The sequence below is a fragment of the Tamandua tetradactyla genome, chromosome 22, assembly GCF_023851605.1.
Source record: "Tamandua tetradactyla isolate mTamTet1 chromosome 22, mTamTet1.pri, whole genome shotgun sequence".
NCBI lineage: Eukaryota > Metazoa > Chordata > Mammalia > Pilosa > Myrmecophagidae > Tamandua > Tamandua tetradactyla.
Window position 1 is genome coordinate 31,667,550 of NC_135348.1, and position 21,685 is coordinate 31,689,234.

Genomic DNA, 21,685 nt, shown 5'->3' on the forward strand with positions numbered 1-21,685 from the left:
AAGAGCATCAGTCAGTTGCATTTCACTACCCCATAATGTTGAAAGCACTTTCCAACATGAAGAAGTTAGAATGGTCATTGCTTAAAAAAACTCTAAAGATTTGGCAAAGGATCAAAGGAGAAGGAGATGCTGTAACAGAGAAGATAGGATTTAACAAATGAGTATGACTTTTGAATCATTATATTAATTCCTTTGTAGTCTCCAGTGTTTTAGAGCAGCTAGAAGGAAATATCTGAAATCATAGAAATGTAACTCATAGCATATTTTGAAATTTGTTCTATAACTATATGTTAAAATGTACTTTGAAATTTATCACCCTTTATATTTGCTATATTTCACAATAAAAACGTTAAAGAAAGAAGATAAAAGTAAATTTTCCCTAAAGCCATGCAATTTCACCTCTGGGAATTCATCTCAAATAAATCAAAACATATATTCATACAAAGACTTTTATGTGAATGCTTATAGCATTATTATTCATGAAAACCTACACAACCGAAAATAACCTAAATGTCCATCAATCAGCTAATGGATAAACAAATGTGATATGCCCAGATAAGGAAATAGTGTTCAGCAATAAAAAGACACAAAGCACATTCTACAACATGGATGAACTTAAAACACATTGTTTGCAAAAAGAAGCCTGATAGAAAAGACCACATATTTTATAACTCCATTTAAATGAACGAAACTATTTCTGGAGACAGAACGTAGATCTTAGTAGTTCCCTGTGTCGGAGGATGAGAAATAACTTCAAATGATCACAAAGGATCTTTTTGGAGTAATGGAAATGCTTTAATTTGTATGGTAGTTGTTTCAGTTTGCTAAAGCTGCCAGAATGCGATATACCAGCAATAGACTGGCTTTTATAAAGGGGATTTATTAAGTTACAAAGTTACAATTACGTATATGGCCATGAAAATGTCCAAATTAAGGCACCTACAAGAGGATACCTTCACTCAAGAAAGGCTGATCAAATCTGAGGTTTCTCTGTCCCACAGGAAGGCATGTGGCAACATCTGCTGTCCTCTCCAGGTGTCTGGTTTCAAATGGCTCTTTCTGCATCTCCCAGCCACTAGGCTTTCCTCAAAATGTTTCCCTCTAAAAGGACTCCAATAAGTGGATTAAGACCCACCTTGAATAGGCAGTTACATCTCCATGAGAACAACCTAATCAAAAGATCCCAACCAACAACAGGTGTGCCCTCACAAGACCAGATTGAAAGAACATGGCTTTTCTGGGCTACATAACAGTTTCAAAACAGCACAATAATGAAAGTTTAACAACACTGTAAATTTACTAAAAGTCATTGAATGATACATTTGAAATAGTTGAATTTAAAGTATGCAAATTATATTTGATAAGCTGGCAAAAAGTGACATTTTTTCATGAAAGTCCTGATTAGACTGCTTAAACTTAATAATTATGAATGCATTTAATAGGATTTTTTTTTCTTTTGCCTGGCTTAACTAAAGTTAATTTCCATAATACAAGAGTTACATAATTTTTATCTAAAATTATTTAGATTGTGATTACTAACAAATGCTAAGTAGAGATCAAATATAGTTTGATTGAGGTTTGAATTATACTGAATCAATAGAGTACTATTTTTATTTTACACTTAAAATAATTTTTTTCTTTTTTTTTACATGGGCAGGCACCAGGAATCGAACCCAGGTCCTCGGGCATGGCAGGCAAGTATTCTTACCTGCTGAGCCACCGTGGCCCACCCTTAAAATAATTTTGAAATTCATTTTATCTCATTATTTATCAATATCAAAACAAAACATGAATTAATAATAGCCAAATTTATATTTTACTAAAAACTTTATGGCAAAATTATATCATGTTAAAACAAAGAAATGACAGAACAGGAATCATATCTTTTTCTGACGTTCATAGTGCATCCATACCTTACTGCAACTGAAATTACTATTCTTGCTTTCCTATTTCTAAGTGACACTGATTGCAATCAATTAAATAGGGATATTTATTGCTTTTCAAACACTGCAAAATATAAAAAATTAACTTTAATATTCCTACTAATGTACAAGTAGGGGAATGTTTAAAACGTGGTGGCTACAAAGCCCAGATTGTCCCATCTTTGTAGCATAATGAAGCATTGATGCAGGTGTCTATTAAATAGTATTTCATAGGATGGATAAAGGTTCCCATAGGATGTGAACAACAGTAAATTCTTTTCTCTACTTGGTTTTAAAGTAGTTCTTCCCACCATAATTTTGTCACAATCTCTCAGTTTTAGGGGAGAAACAGCATTCCAGAGGCTAATGTCAGCGAGTATGAGCAGCATCATTTGGTCTACTTTATTGACCCAAAATATAACAACCTTCTATGATTGAAGGCAAACATAGCTATGCATGATATAAGTAGAAAGGAATTCATAGAGGAGGATTTAGGCAGGAGTGGAAAAATTATCTTAGGCTATATGGATTAAGGGCTATACTCCACCCATAGACAATAGATATCAGCTACCTGATCTTGTAATTAGAAGGAAATTCTTTCAATATTTTTACAAGGCACTAATTTAAACAAACCTTCTAAAGATGTTGCTATATCCTCCCCTGGGCCAGGTAAACACTGTTCGACTGGGACGTCAATACTCAGATGCCTAGAGAAAGAAAATTGCAAAAAACAGTATGGTTATCCAATTTCAGTTTGTAAAGACACATTTATCAATTGATGAACTAGTATACTAACACTGCGCTAAGTATATAGAGGATTCACAATTTAAAATCTATTCTACTTTGTACCTATGCCAGGCAAAATGTTAGAGAATAGTGTAAATTTACCCAGTGCTTTTTGTTTTTAATTACCAAGGTATTCATGGCAAAAATATTTCTAATTCCTTATATTTTCAACAGTACTGAACAATTACTAGCTTGTCAGTTTAGTGGAAAATAGTCAAATTAATAGTGCATGTGGTCACAATCAAGCATTAAAATTGTGCTGCTTATTTTTTAATAACATTAAGACTACCCAAAGGTAAGTCAGGCAGTAGATCTTATACATAACGTATGGAATAATGCGTTGACTACTGAATAGAAATGTACCCAATAGAAATAACCTAGTTTTCATCAAAGAAATAATTGTTCCTAAAAAAAGTATTTTATAAAGTAAGGAGTGCTAAGGCTCACATTTAAATGTAGGTTATCTTTCATTTTAACAGGTTTTTGAAACTTCCATTTGATATTTTGCTTCATTGTGAGCAAAAACATTAAAAGAAATCCAATTATAGTACATCTAGTAAAAAATAATAGCAATGAAATAACAATACAATGAAGAAAGTTTTAGAAAGTTAGAATTCAAAATGTCATTTTAGAAATAGAGTTATAAATAAAAATGGAGTGTTGGGAAGGACATTTATTTCATTATAATCATTTGAGACTGCTGTTGAAAAGCACTTCTCCCCAGTACATGTCTCAGACCAATTAAATCAAAATTTCTAAAAGCATAACCTACATATTTGCATATTATAAATATTGTCACGGAGATTATAATGCTCTAAATGGGTTCAGACTCACTTCTCAATTTAAATTCATTAGAACATGCTACATGCAACTACCTCTAGTTTGAGATAGCAAAATAGACTGATACTGTATTTTGGGTGCATTTTGTCTTATAAATACTATTAATATTTCTTCTGACTTTTCTGTAAACTTCCAGAAGCCCCAACTTCAGTACGCATTCATATGTAACAGTTATCTATTATTCCATGAGAATATTGAGGTATCAGCTTAATTAACCTTTAAATGAGATCATCAGAATTTGTTGATATGCTTATATCTTTATTTTTTTAATGGATGCTTAAATTGTGTTTAACGGCATAGTTCGATTTTGTGACAGGGAAATAAAATTTATAATTTTGGAAATATTCTTTCTTCGTTTCAAATCTTTTTTGGACAAATTCCTCAGTTCTACAGTCCAATTCCCAGTTGGCATTACAGAGATGAAAGGAGCGCTGTCCATCATGCACTGTTCATGCTTGTTAAGATCATAGACAATAAACAAGTACACAGAGCTTTCATGTAATGATAAGTGTTAAGAAAATAAGTAAGGAGTGCAAAATATGAGACAGTCTTTTGGATCAAATACCCACGGAAGGCCCAAAATGCTGCAACATTTGATAAGATACCCAAAATACATGATTGTGTGGGATAACTGTTCCACTTCAAAAAGCTGCTTTCCAAAATAAATCTATCCAGTAAATTCCCGTTCTTTCTGTGCAGCTTCAGATACATATTGATCTGCCAATATCTGATATCCATGAACCATCATGAGTGATCAACATGCATCTATTTTGCTTTCATGCTCTTAGTTGAAATAATGGCAATCATTCAGAAAAACGATTTTGCTAGGATTTTAAAATTTATTTTGGAAATAAAGAAAAGGCTGTATTGCTGAATTCTAAATAGCATAGTGGTAAGTATGTCAATTGAGAACCTTTCATGCTCCTCTCAAACTTCAGTAGCTCTTGGGAAGCCTCATTTTGCCCCCCAAACTTATTGTAAAGTGCTAAGGCATTAGCATATTTCCTCATGTTTTTTAAATGTGCAGCTTTTCAGGCAAAGGTAGAATATAGTGAGGAATAGTGGAGAAAGGATGAACTGTAAACTGAAACTGTGTCACTAATATTATGGTATTATAATATTAAATAGTATTAAATAGTATTATATTCAAGACAATCTTGCCCTTTAAACATGTAGCTTATTCGTGATCAGGTAGTTTAGTTTATGCTAAAATCGAAATGGACAATAATTGTGTAAATGAAATAATGTTATTACATTATTATTTTAAGAAGCATTACAATTTAGTTAAGACATACAAATCTGTTTGAATTTGCACAAGGAATGTATCATCTAGCCTACCCTCAAATGTCCAGATGAATTATATTTCATTTCTATTTTTCAAATGATGTATTTTCAAATAACTTATTTAGTGTCTTTTATGTAAATTATAGAGATAAATTCAGACAACTTTGAAAATTCAACCTAATTCATTACCATTTCAATTTCAGGCCAATTGTAATAATTCATGCATTAGGCAAGTAATTAATTATTAAAGAGTACAGTCCTCAAATAGAAATGCAAATTTCTTGGATTAATTAAATATGAGATGACAGAAAGGAAAGAATATAATAACTTTTCATTGCCAACTTTATTCAGATTGAAAATTTAGATTTTACGTTTAGAATGAATGGAATTGGTAATCGTTAGATAATGGAAGTGATAAAAGGAAGTGTAGGTGTGTAGCTATGATAGGCTTATCTAAAGACACTTTTTAAAGAAATGTGATGAAATAAAAAGAAATTGGTTACTTGAGAGCAGCTGATTAAGTAGGGGAAGAAAAGAAAATCAGATTCATGTTTGGCTATGTTTGTGATCTTTGCTTTAATTCTGGTATAAACAACCATGGTAGAGAGAAAATCCATGTGAAATTCAAAAGAGATGTGATATTTGGTAATATAAACATGTGGATTATTTTTTAAACACAAAAATGGATAAATTAGGAAATGAGCTAAGGAAGAGTAGACAGGATGCTGTGCTTCCAATAATTGGAAATGGAAGGCATAAGAGAAGCCTCTGGATGAAACAGACAGAGAATAAACACAGACATGGTGGAGAACCAGGATGTGCCAGGCAAAACAAGGAGAAGAGAGTTTGAAATATTGTGGCAAATAGTCTCACATGCACCAGCTTGCAAATAAGAGAAATGTCATCTTTGAAATGTGATTTCTGAAGTATCTATCAAGTTTTATATGTTGCCAACTTTCTACTTTATTTTAATAAACAAAAGTTAATTTTACATAATGAAGTAATTCTTCTTTGTTGTTCTTTATATTTTATTTAAAATAAATGTAGAACAATAAATAGGATAATTTATGGTTACTATGTCTATGGATACTTCTTTTTAAACCTATTTTAAGACATAGCAAACTTTATTTGCAAAAAATTTCCAAGAAAGGGAAAACATTAAAGATTAAAAATGTAAAAACAAGTGACTATACAACTTTTCTCCATTTTTCTGCTTTTTAAAACACTGCAAAATATATTAAGTATATTATGGAAAATTAAACATATTAACTATATATTTTTAAAGCAGTTTTATTGAGATACATTCACACACCATACAAGCCATCCAAACTGTACAAGCAATGGCTTACAGCATATTTTTACTTAATTTCATTATTTTCTGCTCTTATTTTTATTAAGTCTTTCCTTCTGCATGCTTTAGGATTAGTTTGTTTTTCTTTTTCTAACTCCTCCTGGTGAGCAGGTAGCTTTTTAAATTTTCTCTTTCTTCTTCTTTAATGTAGGCTTTTAGGACTATAAATTTCCCTTAGTATTGCCTTCACTGCATCCTATACGTTTTGATATATTGTGCTCTTATTTTCATTTATTTTGAGATATTAATTGATATCTCTCACAGTTTCTCCTTTGACCCACTAATTTTTTGAGTGTAATGATATGTGTTGTTTAACCTCCATCTATTTGTAAATTTTCTGGTTCTCTCGCTGTTATTGAATTCCATCTTCATTCCAGAGAAAGTGCTTTGTATAAATTCAATCTTTTAAAATTTTATTGAGACTATTTTTGTGCCCTAACATGTGATCTGTTGTAAGAAATGATCCATAAATGTATATCCTCCTGTTTAGGAATGTGATATTCTGTATATGTCTATTAGGTTCATATTACATTACATTATTCAAGTTATTTGTTTCACTCATTCCTTTGTTTTAATGATCTATCTATCGATGAAAGTGGTATATCAACGTCTCCAATTATTTTTGTAGAGGTGTCTATTTCTCTCTTCTGTTTTGCAAGTGCTGACCTCATGGATTTGAGGCACTGTATTTAGATGCATAAATATATATGAGTGTTGGGATGCATTAAGTTAGGAGTGCTATCAAGATTAAATATGTAAAGTGAGAGTTCTTTTCAGTTAGCTACTCAGAACTTTGGTCCTATGATCTGCTACTTTTTCTTCTTTGCAAAGACTTCTACCGTGTCTTCTGGTCTGCTTGCTTAGGGTTTACAAATTCCAAGGGGTAATTATTGATCACCAGCAGGCCTTGAGGGCTATTTCCCTGGCACTTGCTGCTGTGCAGTCTTCTTCCTGTGGCCACCAGGCAAATGGCCTTTGTCAGCCCAAAATCTGACCTCTCCATTGTAACCCCTATGGCCCCTGCCCCTCTCGTCTTCTTCTATACCTTGTTTTTGACCTCACCTCATTATCTGTCATATTTCCTTTGACTGACAAGTACTCCTTGGGAATTTTAGATTCCTGCATCTTCTGTTTTATACAGAATATAGAATCTCCTCCTCCTTGGCTTTCTGGGAATGCTGCACTACAACTTTTATTTCTGATACTCTGCTAACTTATTTTTACTTAACACAGAAGAGAAGCAGGTAAATCAATACTTCTTTCAGAAATTGGTTGATCTGGGGACTCAAATTCTCAAGGACACACCTCAGCTTGTGTGGTCATAGGTCATTGAAACTTCTTAATTAAGTTATAGGGGTCAGGCTCATTTTCCACAGGGGAAGGTGTCTTTTTTTCATAGTTTCCCATTTTATTGAGATTTCCATTCTCTACTTTCATTGCTACACTGTTGGGGGGGCAGATGCTCTGCATCTTGCTTTAACACAGTCACTGGCTGATTAACGCTGACCAGCATGCACCAGTCACTGGCTGATTAACGCTGACCAGCATGCACTTCCTTAGTTCTTCCTGACAGAGCCTGAGTTTTGGAGACTAAATACATCTGGTCTTTAAAATGTGATGGCCCCTGGGTTCCCCAAAGTATCAGCCTTACCTGTGCTCTGCTGACCGGATTTCTGACAGGCTTCAGAGGCCTTGGGTTGGGAAGCCACAGTAGATACGTTTTTGAGCTTTTGATTCTAAAGGCACAGGAACATGCATCATATCATAAATCTCCCAAAGACACACTTCCCCTTTGTGGCACCCAGACTCATGTTAGAATTCGCAGTGAGAGGGTTGGCCCTTTATTCTTTCATAATTCCAGACTTCTGAGTTTTCTTCACTCCTCCAAATTCCTGGGAGTTTTGGAGTACAGATTTGTTCATCTCTGCATTCTGTGAATTCAAGTAGTTTCAGGGTGTTTCTTTATCCTTTGGTAGAGGCCTCTGGGATATAGCACATTCTTCACTTGGCATGAAAATCCTAAGCTGCTGATTTAGCCCCACTGATGTGATCCTACAATGAGATTCCATTCCAAGGCTTAGTCTCTTTATTATTTAAACATGAGTGACTTTGAAACAGAATCCAGACTTTTCTTTCTCTACACTCAGTACTACACTTTCAACAGCTTATTCGACCAGAACTTTTCCAACCCCAAAGACCAGCCTTTACTTTTTGAGGGGAAAAGAGAACAAGCTAGGCTAAAAGATGTAAAGTAGGTATCAGAAAGTAGGCACAGAGCTGTTCTTGGAAAAAATAATATTAAGTGGAAGGTAAAACTAGAGCTTCTCCATTTGCACCATCACGATTTTCTCATTGAATTTTAATCAGGAGTAGTTGAGAGCTTCACTGTTTTGCAAGGCTATGTGCAATTCTTCACACCCATTTGTTTGATTTATGAACTAATCAGATTGGTGAGGTAGGTTTGAAAAGATGAAGAATTATTGCTTTTTTGCATATGCTTCATTCACTTACTTCTGAGTCTTCCCTTCCTTATAAATCAAAGCTTATCTATTTGATGACCTTGAGTATTATTCTAAGTCAAATTTTTTCAACTTGGCTTGAAATTTCTAGTCCATGTGATGGTGTCATTTATGTCTGACTTCTGTTAGCACTCTGTTCACTTTTTGAGAAATAAGCAGTCAGGCATCAATGACTCTTTTGCACTTCAGATGATCCTGGAGAGATGTGGCTGAAAGCAGTTCTGCCAAAAATATAGAACTATTAAACTTTAACATTATGAAATCCCGATACTGTGTCAAACTTTATGGACACCCAAATCAAAAGGCCATGTCTTTGATCTTGAGGTTTACTTCTGTGAAGTTTATGAAGTTAACAGAGAAGATTAGCTACCTATAGGTATGCCTAAGAGTTACTTCTGGAGGACCTCCTTTTTGCTCAGATGTGGCCTCATGCTTTCTAAGCCCAACTCTGTAAGGGAAATCATTGCCCTCTCCACTATATGGGACATGACATTCGGGGGTGAAAATCTCCCTGGCGATGTGGGAGAGGAGTCCCAGGGATGAATCCAGCCCTGGCACCATGGTATTAACAATTCCATCCTTACCAAAAGCAGGAAAAGAAGTGTGATTAATAAAGTATCATTGGCAGAGAGAGTTCAAATAGCATTGAGAGGCTACTCTGGAGGTTGCTCTTATGTATAACCGTCAGTTAGACAGTGCTGTCTATCATAACCTGCCAAACACCAACCAAGACATTCCAGCAAATCCTAAAGAATACCTAGGGCAGTACGTAAGATTCTACAAGGGTTCCATGCACTAGTATAACTTTCCAGAAACCTACAATATCTGAATGGGTCCCTGGACCAGATAAATCCTGAAACCTAGAGGGCCCAGCCTCTCCAGAACATCAGATAGTTCCATCTCCCTACCCCATACTAGTGACAGACCCTTCCAACGTGAAAAAACTAGAATGGCCTTAGCCCAAATACCCTTAAACAGAAGGATAGAAATGTCAAAGTTGATGGTGGAGCTATACAGAGAAGATAGGATTTAACAAATGAATATGATTGCTGAATCATTGAATTGATATGTCTTTTAGTCTCCAGAATCTTAGAGCAGCTAGAAGTAAAAACCTAAAATTGTGGAATTGAAACCCATGCCAAACTGTGACATATGTTCTACAACGAATTGTAGTGCTGTGCTTTGAAATTTATTGATTTTGTATATATGTTATTTTTCACAAAAAAAGAGAAAAGTAAAGTCAAGTGTGATGATAAAAAAAAAATTTAAGCCTTCTAACCTCCTATTCTCAGAAAAATCGGAGAGGATGGTAAGGCAGCCCATGACAAACTCTGGGATCTGTCCTGCACTTGTTGAAGAGTGCTCTGAAAACTGTTGCTTTTTTATTTATTTTCTTTGTATATTTATTATATTATACAATGAAATATTTTTTAAAAATGCAATCTGCCAAATTGTACCTTGGTGACATACTCTATACTGTCTATAAGAGAATCGTCCCACAGCATAAATCAGTAAACATGCTTGGATCTTTCCTAGAGTTCCATTGACACTTTATATCATGAAGATGAGCTTAAATCTACAGTTTTGTAGGCTATTTTATCAGCTTCACAACCACAAGAAAGTGAATAAACAATATTAAAGCCACAAACACTTGCCAGGTTGCCCTTCTCAATGTATGTGCAGGCTGTATTTTTATTTTTAAGCCAGTGTTTATAAATTGATTTATACCAATATAATAAATCTGTAAATAACTCAATCCATTGTAAACTTTGATGGCACTATGGATTTGAAACTCGACAGTTCTCTTATATTTGCTTCCTAGGTTACCTCATGAAAGTGATGATGGGTAGGGTGGAAGAAACTACCTTTGACTTCTTGCATTTAGAGTAAGAAAAGTTGTAGTGTAAATAAAGCTATAAGTCTCTCACTTAACCTCTGGTTTTTCTGAAACATTACGTGAAACCTACAGCATTCCACAGTGAAATATTTGGTAAATTTACATTGTGATATGTTGCAGCATGTAAATAATATAACTTCTCTATAATAAAATATATTTACATGAAAACATATTTATGATTTATTTCTTCTTAGTGAATTGCTCTTTTTATTAATAAAGTCCTTCTTTGTCTCTTGTAGCAGGTTTTGACTTAAAGTTTGTTTTGTCTGAAATTATATAGCTACCTCAGCTCTTTTTTGTTTACTGTTTGTGTGGAATATCTTTCCCGACCTTTCACTTTCAACCTATTTGTGTCCTTTGGTGTAAGTTGAGTCTCCTGTAGATAGCATACGCATGGATCATGTTTTTTTATCCATTCTGCCAAACTCTGTTTTTGATTGGAGATTTAATCTATTAACATTTGCATTAATTAGGGTTCTCTAGAGAAACAGAGTCAACAGGAAACACTCGCAAATATAAAAGTGTCTCACGTAACCGTGGGAATGCAGAGTCCAAAGTCTGCAGGGCAGGCTGTGAAGCTGATGATTCTGATGGAGGATCTAGGCAGTACTTTTCAATCATTTTGTCCTTCAGTTTTTATGCGTCATATCTTATTTTGTCTCTCTTTTTACCGTTTCAGTTAACTTTACTGATAATCTTTATTTCTACAATTTCCTCCACGCCACTCTTTCTTTTTTTCCTTTCAGTCTGCCCGACTCTTCCACTGCCAGGAGGCGAATGACCCATCCTCTGCCTTTGGGACAAACTCATTCTCTCCAGGTATTTGGGTGGGTTTGTTTTCCTGGCCTGAGGTTTCTTGACTTTAGACTTTAGCTTCCACAGTTCTGCTTCTGAAGTTATTTTACCTTCACATTGCTCCTTTTCTGAGCCCCCACCCCAGGTCAGACTAGCAGTGGCACCCTTTATACAGGTCCCACAATACCACTGTTGACTTTCTATGTAGTAAACAGGGATCATGCCCATCAGACATAAGGAGTTTCCTCAAATCCTTCCTGGATAACTCCATCTCCAGTCCTGGCTTTCTCTGAAATGACTGACTGACTAGTTCACATTTGGTTAAATCCTCACGTGGGGAACTATGCTCTGGGGTCTCCCTTCCTGGAACCCCAGAATTTTCCAGAACAATTTCTGGTTTCTTTGTACCCAAGTTTTCAGTTCTCAGCTTATCTCTTTCCTGTCACATTTCACTATAAACTGCGAGGAGAAACCGGGCTGAACTCTCCACATTTAATTTGGAAATCTTTTCTGCTAAATATCCAAGTTCAAGGCTTTTAAAAACTGCCTTCCAGCCAAAGCCACTAGTTAATTTTGCCAGATTATCTGCCATTTTAAAACAAGGATCATCTTTCTTCCAGTTTGCAGTAAAATGTGCCTCATTTTTCTCTAGCACCTCATCAGAGGCATCTCTAGAGTCCACATTTCCATCAACAGTCTCTTCAAAGCATTCTAGACCTTCTGCATCAATCTCTTCACAACTCTTCCAGAATCTTCCCCCTCCTTTTAAAAGGCCATTTCAGCAGGTTTGGTATTTGCAAACCGCAGCAGCACCCCAATCCAGGTACCAAGTTGGATTAGCCAGGGATCTCTAGAGAAACAGAAGAAACAAGAGATACCTGTAAATATAAAATTTATAAAAGTGCCTCACATAACTGTGGGGATGTAAGAGGCCAAGATCTGTAGCACAGGCCACAAGCTGGCAGCTCCAATGAAGGTCCTCAATGAGCTCTCAGGAGATGCTGGCTGGCTGAAGCAGGATGAGTGATTGCCTCTTCCCAATTATCCTTAAAAGCCTTCAGTAAGTAGATTAAGCATCACTCACTGCAGAAGACACTACCCTTAGCTGATTGCAGTCAGCTCTGGATGCAGCCAACATAAACATGATTTATGTCCATGAAATGTTCTCATAGAAACAGACAGGCCAGCACTTGCCCAACAGACAAACGGGTACCACCACCTGGTCAATTTGACACATGAACCTGACCATCACAGTTCACCCCTTTTCAACTTGGCAGCTATACACATCACTTTAAATCATAATCTCTATATAGAAAACAATGACAGACACATTTTTTCCTAGTCTAAGAATACTCAACTGTCCCACATACAACCAGAAGCACATTACATCTCACCAGAAAAGAGTTCAAGTCCTTGGGGAACATTCACTCTCAAACTTACAACTCCAATGCTATACATGAACAAAAAGCTTATGCCATATGATAAAGGGGATAGAACAAAAAGGAAAACATAGATATTTGATTTATTCTTAGTATACATAGATACAAATTGCAAAGCAAGGAAAAAAGCTCATACCACTACGGTCCTCATTTCTGTAACTGGTCACATGGTGGAAGTTCATATTTATCACTACCTTATTCCACTACCCATTCCATATTCCCTTTACCCTCAGCAAGCATCTCAGCTGGCTTTGGTTCTTTGTCTGATGGGGTGACCCAAACTGTCATTCCTGAAGTTTCAGAGCCATTGGTAGTCTTGCCTAGATCGAGTTGTTGCAATTTTCCATTGATCTTAACCCAGGGTATGGTTGTACTAAAAGATGCCATAGGGGATCTATTATATTTCAGGACAACTCTTCTTTACCTGCATTGTGTTGTTGCAGTCCTTTTCCCCCCTGATAGTCAGGGTCAATCACCTTAGCCAGTAAAGTATTCCCCTTCTTAGCTTGTTAATCCAGAGGCATGAGTGACCCAAAGTGACCAGGTAGCAGTCTTAGATTCCAGTTCAAGGGAATCATTGTTGTTTCTCCTGATGGAAGCACTCCCCATTTTGGAACTAAAACCTAAAACCTGTAGGCCAGCAGAGCTCAGGGTTGCAGAGACAAGGAGCAAAATTTTTCCTAATGGATCACTAGGGGTAATAGTGAATGGTGCCACTCCCATATTCACCCCTCAGTTTCTGGATCCATGGATCCTGGTTATGGGAGAAACTGCACCATACAGTAGATGCTGATTCAGAACATACACAGCCTCTTGGAGAATGTTGCCCCAGCCCTGCAAGGTATTGCCAATTTGGAAGTGGTCCAATGTAATCAACCTGCCATCATGTAGCTAGCTGAACACCTTGGAAATGGTCTATATCAGGGGCTGAGTGTGGGTCCCCTTTGATGGTAGATTGGGTATTCAGCAGTGACTGTAGTCAGGTCAACCTTGGAAATTCGACCCATGTTGCTGAGCCCATGCATAACCTCCATATTTGCCACCATGCCCACTTTGTTCATGAGCCCATTGCACAATGGCAGAAGTGGCTGAGGAAAGAGGATGATTTGCATACATAGGATGGGTCATCTTATCTTCTTGCTTATTAAAATCTTTCTCTGCTGAAGTCATCCTCTGATAAGCCTTCACCTGGAACACAAATATCTTCATGCTCTTTGTCCACTCAGAAAGATCTATCCAATTTTCCAATCATGCTCCTTCCAAGTCCCTGACCATCCAGCCAAACCATTAACAACAGCCCGTGAATCAGCATACAAATGCACCTTCGGCCAGTTCTCCTTCTAAGCAAAATGAATAACCAGGTGCACTGCTCAAATTTCCGCCCACTGGGAGAATTTCCCCTCACAACTGTCCTGCATGAACATCCTGGAAAGGGGTTGAGGTGCTACAGCTGTTCACTTTCAGGTTGTATATGCCTATCATGCAAAACCGGCTGTAAACCAGGACCGAGTTTTCTCTTCCTCAGGCAACTGACTGTGAGGAACTCCCCAAGAGGCCATAATTCTGTTCTGGGAAAAGAGAAGGTGATGTGGCAGGAGTGCAGACCATGGGCATTTGTAACCTTGTGTAATTTACTTGTACCTTCAGGACCTGTTCTGGCCCTATCTTGCATATATCATTTCCATTTTATGATGGAGTGCTGCTGCGCATGCCCAACTTGATGGCTTGGTGGGTCAACTCATCATAGGTAACCCAGCTCATCATAGGTAACTCAGGTCTCATGGTAACTTAGTGTCCATGGTTAAGCTTTCAGTCTAAGACCCTGTAGCAGGTCAAAAGCTGTTTCTCAAAAGGAGAGTAATTATCTACAACAGATGGTAAGGCTTTGCTCCAAAATCCTAGGGGTCTGGTTGTGATTCTCCTATAGGGGCTCTTCTTTGTCATTTGGTTCAATTTATTCTAGGCCATTAAGATAACTCATGTTTAAATTAATCAGATTTTTTTCAGCTCTTTTTTCATCAGATTCTTGCCCTGGATACACAGTACAATTTTTGAGATGTCACTATTTGTGAAATTGTTTTATCCCCCCCCACAACCTCCCAGGAGAAAGCTTCCTTTGCCGTTAATTCTCTGGAAATATAGATCTGTTCTGTTTTTTTATTTGCCTCTATAGTTTTTTAACACCCCTTTCACCTTCTCTAGCTGCTTTTGCCTGAAGGGAAATTCTGGGAGGAAGGTTACTGGGGAGAGGACTTTCCCTATGGGCTATAGAAAATGCCCTGGGAGGAGATCCAGAAGGATGTTAAACTTCTCTTTGAAAGTTCCCCAAATCTGTGCCTTACTTGGCCTGACCAGCAGGTGGTTTTCTTCAGCAAACTGTTTTCCACCATCCTAAGGTGGTATTGTGCCTTTAGGCCTCAACTGATTCCACCATTGTCAGTTGTGATTGAAGCAGGGGCTACCAGCCCCTTTTGTCTGGGGTGGGTTGAAATCACAGCTCAGAGCTGAGTCCCAGTAGTCTGAATTAGCTAATTCAAGCTGCCAACATTGCTGGGACATGCCACATCTCCCCCCTGTTTCTTGGAAAAGAGACTCCCTTCAGCAAACTGTTCCTCACAGTTCCAAGAAGACACTGTTGATTCTAAACCACCCCTGACTTCCATTCCTGATTGTGGGGGGGTTGTAACACATTCTGCTGGCTGCCTTTTCCCTGGGTGGGCTGAAACTATAGCTGCCCTCTGATCCAGAACCCAGTGATCTGAGTTCACTAAAATGAAAGCCGTGATGAGTGTTCTGCTATACGCTTCTCCCCAGTTCTTGGGAAAAAGACTTTGATTACCAGCCAGGGGCTGGATTCCGAGGTGGTCTGCTGTGAGAGTGGGGAACGGGCACCAGCCTCCACCGAGTGGGTAGTTTTACTCACAGCTCTTCACTGCAGTCTATGATTCTCTTCCTTCCGCTCTTCCCTGGATGGGGTACAGTGTTCTTCTCATCTCTGGAGCCCCCAAATGGTTGTTTGATACAGTTCCTGGTTGTTGACTAGTGGCCCCAGAGGACAAACTGGGTCCCTGAGCTTCCTACTCTGCCGTTTTATCTGGAACTCCCATATTAACTATATTTTACTAAACTAAAATCAAGATTTGTGCAATCTCACTAGTATAACACAGTAACCAGTAGCCTTTACATAGTTTACAAAATGGCTAAACTTGAATAAATAGCTAAGAATTGGTTCAACGTTTCACAAGTTCTTTTATCTAATTTAAGAAGTTGCTGTCTGTATTAGTTAGGGTTTTCTAGAGAAACAGAATCAACAGGGAACACGCGCAAAGATAAAACTTATAAAAGTGTCCCACGTTACCGTGGGAACGCAGAGTCCAAAGTCCGCAGGGCAGGCTGTGAAGCAGATGATTCCAATGGATGGTCTGGATTCCAATGGAGGGAGAGGCTCACCTGCCGAAGCAGGAAGAGAGCCTGTGTCTTCTGAATCCTCCTTAAAAGGCTTCCAGTGATTAGATTGAGCATCACTCATTGCAGAAGGCACTCCCCTTGGCTGATTACAAATGGAATCAGCTGTGGATGCAGCTGACGTGATCATGATCTAATTCTATGAAATGTCCTCATTGCGACAGACAGGCCAGCACTTGCCCAACCAGACAAACAGGCACCACCACTTGGCCAAGTTGACAAATTAACCTGACAATGACATTGTCAGAATTGGGAAATATTTCCCATTTTTAACAGCTGAGAAAATGGAGACCAGGCAGAGGCATAAGCTTAACTGCTGAAAATAAAATACCTGTTTTAATTGTATTGACTAAATCAAGTATTAATGGGGAAATATAATAATAAATACATTTATTTATACCTCCCTTTTATTTGGCTTGAATATTGATATGAACTACGTATAAACTAGAGTGAAGACAAAGCTAAAATTTTCATTTATAGTATTGGAAGCTTCTGTCCAAATAAACCCCCATATCCAACAGAATTACTAGTTAATATGCCAGCATACTACTGTATAATTATGTTCATAATTTCCAACTAATTACAGTAGTGCCAGCCATAACTAGTAAAACTTTTTCACTAAATGGATTATTTCCATAAGAATTCCAGTTTGTGGCAATCTTCCATCATTGCTGTTGTTGTTTTCAGTAACAAATGCAAAATGCAGGGAGCAGTTTGCTCTAGAGAATTGCAAAGTAAAATATGATTGAAATATGTTCTGAAAAAAATAGTTGTTTATTCAGTAAATATCTATTAAAAGCCACTATGTTTCAGGAACTGTTCTAGGCTTTAAGCATAAAAAATTGAAGAAAAAATCAGAATCTCTGAATTTAAGAGGCATATAATACATGTAATATATAGTTCATTGTCTACATGCTGCCTGTACTACTGGAGTTCCAGGCATAGCGTCTTTGTGCCATCTAACAGAAAGTCGAGAGTAAGAAACAAAATGAGTGACCTCTTCACTTAAGGAATTTTTTATAATTTGCATGACATGTCTTCTTATATCTATGAGGATGCTACTTAGTCACAAGGCCCCAATATCTGCTCAAAAGTGTTAAAGATTGCCTTCATTCTGGCTAAAACAGAATCCTGGGTTACTTTATTAGGGAACAAAGGTACAATGTATCCTGAGGAATAGCAAGTAGCTTCTACGCCATCATCTAATGTAGACTCTGCAATTGAGGTCTATGAAGACCCAAGAGAAAACAGCTTGGCATTGCAAAGAGCGATGGAGAGGCACTGTTTAATTAGAAATTCTTTTGATCTTTGTGACTTATGATTTAATAGCCAGGATGATATTTAATGCCGTTGGAAGATAGAGACATGTGAAGATTCCTTTCCTGAGAATATTCTACCAAGTCCTGGGCTTCCAGCACCTAGAGGAATGCTTCTCAAGTCTACTGATCTCTGGTGTTATAAGAATCACCTGAGGTGCCTGATAAAAATTCAGATCCCTACACCGCGCTGCAGAACAAGTGAATTAGAATATTTCAGAACAGGGCAGAGAACACTGTTCTTAACAAGCACTCAAAGTGACAATTATATATATTTGTTTAGAGAACAATAAAATCAAGAGAATCTCCAAGTGGGCATGATGCAGAATTCAGGTCTGGACAGAAGAAAAATAGTTTTTGAACAGAGTGTTGGCTAATCATCCTCTGAATATGAGCCATTGAAGTTTATGTATATATATCATATCATAACATATTATATCATATAAACTGATTTTGAAGAAGTAAGCAAAATTCAATGATTCATATAAGGAGGATAATTCCTACATATGTGGCTTTACAGATCCATTACATCCAAAACATGAAACTATAAGTACTTATGGTGTTAACCTCTACGAGTCTGTCTTGTTCTAATAGACAGTATATTGAATAATATCAGTTTCCTGAAATACTACACAAGGGTTCACTTTTAAAAATAATGACTTGCTAAGAGTAACTCATTTATATGGAATTAAGAGTCTTGATGCACTACATAGGAATTAAATATATGTTTTCCATATGCCTTCACTCATATCTTAGGTCTGAAGAATTCTGAGCATATATCTCATCTCTCATCGTGAACTAACAATAGAAGCTGAAGAATGTAGAGATTATACCTAAAGGTTTCCCAGAATAATGTATAATTGGGTTATTAGCTGTCAAGCCCTCCAACTCCATATTTGGACAGATTAGAACTGTGCTGTTTCAGGAAATGTGGGTGAGATCACTGGTTTCTGAAATACTCTGCTGCTGGAATCTGAATGCTTTTTAAGATAAAGCCAAACTGGACACCTTTAAGCTGATGGTGCTAGCAGTGTGAACATTCTATATAATTGAGAGCCTTTGTTCCTTTTCCCCATTGAAATAAGGGAGCTTTTGTTCATTTTCACATTCACATAAAGCCATTTGTGCTCATTTATAGAAATTGTTAGAGACAAGTAATTGTAAAATATGGTTGACAATATTTAAATATAATTTATCTCTTGCTACAGATGACCACAAACCTGGTGAAATCCTTTCATCCTTTGCATTGTAGTTTAGCTTTTGTTCATTTTCATCCCTTTAGCTAGATGAGATTTCTAGACAGTCATTTCAAATTCCATCTAGGGATTAACACCAACGGGCAGGACCAAGATGAATACGATTTCCCATCTGTATTCAGATGTGGCCTTGAGTGAAAGAACACATTTCTAGAAAGTTAATAAGTCATAGGGTACGTTTATAATGAGACTACACTATAAAGTTCTTGAGAAATGTAAAATAAAATATTTAAAAACTTTAAAATAATTACTGAGTTTAACTTGCTACTTTTCTTTCAAGGAGTTCTATTCCCTTTGTACAGCTATAGAAGATCGTTGTTTTTCTTATACATTTTTTTCCCTTGCCTTACATCTGAAAGAATAGAAGAAGAGTGGGAATTCTTTGGAAAACATATTTCTAACAACACCAGCTTACTGCTAAATCTGATGTTTGTGCTGAGACAGCCAGAAAGCACAGTGTCATTTAGTGACACACTGATATCCAGTGTCATTGGGTGAAACACCAGCTTAAATTTTGTCACATCATGTTCCCTTTGGTATGCTATGCACACGTCAAAGGGGACAGCTCTTTAGTTCTCCTACCCCACTCCACCATGTTTTGAAGGCTCCTACCTCATTTTCATTTTCATCTAGAGATATTTTCATAAACATTTCTAAGTGACAATATAAGATAGTCATAAGTGGAAGAAATATGGACTGCAGGGTTTAGGGAAAAATAAAGACCCAAAGAAAATCTTAATGGAAATTTGTTCAAGTTACTTTCCTTAGTATATATTCTGAAAGAATTAACCATATTATATATCATATTTAAAATGTCTTTAATGCATTTAGAATATATTCAGTAGTTTTACTTACAAGAATGATAAATCTTTATGCAGTACGGTCTAACCTAACATAAAACAGATTTATGTATAACAGTAGAATTTTGTGTGACGATGAACCACCTCTGTAGTTGGTGTTAGGGAATTCACAGACACATGTAAAGAAGTAATCACCAAGAAGTCACCCACCTCCACCTCCTTCTTTGGGGAAGTCACAATTTCAGCCTAAGTAACCATCCTCCGGTGTTCTGCTACCACCATCTCCTTTTCTGTTTTGGCAGTTGGAGGAAAGGGTAAATCTAATGAGAAGGCCTGATCTTAAATCCACACACTGGGAACAAGCAGCCACCAATGCTAATCAAGGCAGGAATTCTCAGTAGTAAACCCTGCCCCAGAGGTTGATAAAAACCACACTCAAATAATTCAGATAGGCCTCTTTTCTCTTATAGAAAGTGGGCTGCAGAAGTGCCAGCCACAGACCCCAACCAGGAGCAGTTTTTGACCACGCTGGGAAACTGACCATAATGAAACTTCTTCCCCACATTTTCTGGAATCTTTGTGCTGTCTAAATAACAAAGAGGTTATTTGCCCCTTTGGACTGCTTGTGCTGCACAAGGAATAAAAGGGTCATTTGCTGAAAGTTTCTATCGTGCCCTGAATCTGTGTTTCCTTGATGTGCTATTGTAGCAAATCACTCTGCAGTTGGTAGTGGCTCTATTTTCATTTAATTTTTCATTAAAAAAATTATTTAGCATTTTATATTATATTTAAAAATGTGTGAAAGATTTTCTCTCAACTTGTAGTTGGATAGTCAATTCTTGCTCTATGCATTGTATGTTTAACCTGTATTACATCATAAGAATATATTCAAAATATTTAAAGTATACAATCTCCTATTTGTCAGTGCCAATCATATAAAATATAAAGACATAATGCAAATATATAAGCCAGTACTAATTTACCCTTTTGTTTAAATATCTGTTAAGACTTTAGGAATGTTCACTGATTTCTTCATACCAATAGAATATGAATTATTTATATGTAGAAATCAAATAATTCTGAGATTGATGAATTGTACTTTTTATGTTGCTTCTGAAATAATATGTAGAAAATGAAGGACACTGTAATGTAAAGGAATTTTTTTTTTTTTAAGAAATCTCCAAAGCTTCTTTTTCCACTGTGGTGATTTGGAACCGCACGTACCTTGAAAAAAAAACATGTTCTTAAAGTTTATCCATTCCTGTAGATACGAACCTATTTAAGTAGGACGCTTGATGAGACTATTTCAGCTAAGGTGTGTCCCACCTCAGTCAAGAGGGGTCTTATTCCTATTATTAGAGTTCTTTACAGACAATAAAATTCAGACATAGAAGGAAAGCCACAGGGAGCAAAAAGTTGAGATGGGCCCTGGAATAGAAGAGAGAGAGACCAGTAAAAAACACCTTGTGACTTGCCTCTTGAGAGACAAACCAAGGCTCAGCAGCCCCAGAATGCCCCAGGCTTCAGGAAGCAAGCATTGCCTTGGTGATACCTTGATTGGAACATTTTCTCAGCCTCAAAACCATGAGCAAATAAATTCCCATTATTTAAACCAAACCATTTCATAGTTGAGCAGGCAGATGAGGAAACTAAAACATTCACTTTCACTAATTTCCTAATACACATGCACATACACACAAATTCAGTTGATGTTAGTTCTGCATCGAAATCTGATCATGGAATCCAGTAGAAATAATGTTACTATTATCTACAAAACCTGAATAAATTACAAAACCGAAATGTGGCACACAGAGTTATTTGCTGGTGCACATAACCTAAATTTCTATCTTCGATTCCCATTACACTTATGTCTTTATTCTTCATGGTTTACCTGTATTATATCACTTAAGGTTCCTGAACAAGCTATCCAATTCATGTCTTCTTAGAGTTATCCATGCCCATCACTTTGCGTGGGAAGAGCATAGCTTCTCCACTTTATCAACCTCCTCTATGTT

The 21,685-nt window shown here is 36.8% G+C and overlaps 1 long non-coding RNA gene across 4 annotated transcripts in view; it reads right to left on the reverse strand.

The window, feature by feature from the left end:
• The window catches only part of LOC143666091 (uncharacterized), a 118,309-nt gene that overhangs the window by 95,734 nt on the left and 890 nt on the right, over window positions 1-21,685 (reverse strand). For 2 of the 4 annotated variants that reach the window (XR_013167374.1, XR_013167372.1), the window contains exons 2-3: window positions 18,835-18,999; window positions 2,556-2,629 (exon numbers count right to left, since the gene is read on the reverse strand). This is a non-coding gene — a long non-coding RNA (uncharacterized LOC143666091). Of the gene's footprint in view, window positions 1-2,555; window positions 2,630-18,834; window positions 19,000-19,880; window positions 19,968-20,945; window positions 21,099-21,685 lie in introns of those variants that run through there. The other 2 variants (XR_013167373.1, XR_013167375.1) reach the window with 2 other exon arrangements.